Below are 2,944 nucleotides of genomic sequence, written 5' to 3'. Positions count from 1 at the left end.
CAGGCATATCTTCCTTCTCTTCCATCCCCTCTCTCTTCTCTTCCACTGGCCAGGCACAGATCCCAGGGAGGATCTGGGGATGTCCACATCAGACAGGTAAAGCCTGACTTCCTGAATCACTGCACTGTGGACAGCCCCTGACATTGAACCATTGCACTATTGTGAAATAAACTTCTGGTAGATCTGATATGTTTTAAGGTCAATGTGTTACAGTTCAGCCTACCTTAATCAATAATGAAAACTAACAGAGCAGTGTTCAAGGTAACAAACTGAATATATTTATCTTCTGTCCCTCTCATAATAACATCAGTAGACTACTAGAGTAGCATCCAGAAAAGGAGGGGCTCCATATGAGTATGGGAGATCTTAGCAAGTTTCTAGAAGGTAGAAAGCAGATGGAAGAACACAGACTCATGTAGGGTGGACAATGTAGCCCCATGTGGAGAAGACTGGGGTATCTTCAGGATTCTTTCTGAAGACACTCCAGCTTTGGAAACTGCAGGTGATTCAATGCAGGGCAGAAGTGGGAAGTGAAGCAGGAAATAGTGTTACTGACTGGTCGGTCGAAGGGGAAAAGGCTCCACAGTGAGTTCCCAAACCAGGGCTCAGGGTAAACAGTAGCCAGGCATTTAGTTCCACATCCTCATAAAAAAAAGCAGGACTCTGCTCTAAGAGAATGAATGAGCCATCCAGGACTAAGCAGGACAGCTTCTATGGGTCTCTGTGTCTCTGATAAACCTCTCTGCATTGATATTTGAAAGTGGCCCTTACCTCAGCCAGGTGACCAAGGCTAGCATAACAAGCACAAATTATGTCTATATGATCAAAATGACACCTCTGCAGTCTTCCTCCACTGCCCATCTTAATATAAGGAAAATTATAATAGTAGAGCATCCTGCAAAATATCTGATCAGTATTCCTCGAAACTGTCCACGTCATTAAAAACGGGAAAGTCTGAGAAATCACCATAGCCAAGACAGCCGAAAGAGACATGATGACAAAGTGTGGTATCTTGGATAGGATCCTAGAAAAGATAGCAAGTAACAAGTACATAAATTGAAATAAAGTAGTAGTAATTAATAATAAGTATCGATATCAGCTCATTTATTATAACCCATCTATCACAATACTGTAAGATGTCAACATAGGGGACCAGGGACAGAGTATATGAGCACTCTCAGTACCATCTTCTCAATTTTTCTGGCAAACCTAAACTGTTCTGAAAAATAAAGACAGTTTTTAAAAAAGTGATTATAGAACTCAAAAAAGTCAAGAGGCAGTTGAAAGAGAAAGCTCAGGAATTTTTCTTAACAAGGAAAAGACAAGAAAGTGTGAAATGAGGAAACGGTGGGAGATATAAATGATTGATGTGGCTGAACCCACTTACTACTAATAAGGAGTGTAGAAGAAGGAATGCAGAGAAGGAAATTAGCAAAGAAAGATACAAGAACATTTGTGAAATAAGACAGAGGTCTTCAAAGCAAAGCATTTACCACGTGCCAAGTAGGACAAATGTCAAAAGATTAGTAACTACAATGTTCGGGTGTTGTGTTTGAAAAGATGCTATTCTGCTATGGAAGAAAAGCAAACAAATGGGATAAATGACGTTCGTAAAGCGTCTGCATAGATAAGTAGAAAGTGCAGCGTGCGTGCTAAGTATAGAAACCCTCATACATTGTTGGTGAGAATGGAAATTAGAGCAGCCATTATGGAAATCAGTGTGGCGGTTCCTCAGAAAGCCAAAACTAGAACTATGTATGATCCTGACACCCCACTCCTGAGCGTGGACCCAAAGGAAAGAAATCTGCGGAAAACAGAGACACCTGCCACCCATGTTTATAGCAGCACTAGTCACAATGGCCAAGCTCTGAGTCAGTCTAGGTGCCCAAGAACCACTGAATGGATAAAGAATGCAATGGAGTACTATTCAGCCATAAAGAAGAATAAAATTTGTCAGTTGCAGGAAAATGGATGGAACTGGAGCTCATTATGGTAAGCAAAATAAGCCAGACTCAGAAAGACAAATATCATGTTTTCTCTCATATGAAGACTCTAGACCTAAAAAAAAAGACATGAATGTAAACAAGTAACTGTCTGAAGGGGGAAAGCAATGGGAGGAGGAGGGCAAAAAAGGGAGTGTGATGGGGGATGAATATGATTGAAGTATATTTTATGCATGTGTGGAAATAGAACAATAAAACCCATTAAAATTGCTTTTTTTAAAGGAGGATGAGAAAGGGAAAAAAGTCTGTGTCAGTCTCCTAGAGTAACCACATGTGCATTTTAAAAAGTCAGACTTTGGACTGGTGGAGTAGCTTAAGTAAAAGAGCACCTGCCTAGCAAGCATGGAGCCCTGAGTTCAAACCCCAGTACAGATTCCTATCTGGAGATCTGAAAGGAATGGAAACAACCACATGCTACCCATTGAACACCCTGTTGAGTATTTGAAATATCCCACGTTATTTAATTCTCACATTTTATGATTCTTTAATTTTCAAATGAGGAAAGTAAGCTGAGACATTACTGGTGACCTAGGCATTTTCGTTGCCTGGTCTGGTAAGAGTTTGAAAGCAGGTCTAACAGTGACAGTAATTGCTGGACACTTCCGTACACAAGATAAAGCAAATACTAAGCGCCCGTTGCCATCCCGGGAGTTCAGAGGTAGAGAATGTCAGAGTACCACTTGAATTCTAACAGATACTAATGATCCCTCGAATATTTAGTGCAGTTTTGATGTTTCTTAAACTTGAACTCAGATGAAGCGAAAACCTCAGTGATTTTGTCATAAGGCAAAGGTCAGGTAGGCAATAAAGTTTCTTAATAATGTCAACTGTGCCCCAGTATTGAAGCTAAGAGGGCCTGGCGAATCAAACAGAAGTCTTCAAATTAACAGCAAATGCAAGCCCTTGACAAGTGTAATTAGTTCAAGTGACGTTCACTAGAA

Source organism: Castor canadensis, chromosome 9 (assembly GCF_047511655.1).
Source record: "Castor canadensis chromosome 9, mCasCan1.hap1v2, whole genome shotgun sequence".
NCBI lineage: Eukaryota > Metazoa > Chordata > Mammalia > Rodentia > Castoridae > Castor > Castor canadensis.
Note: the sequence above shows the minus strand (reverse complement) of the source record.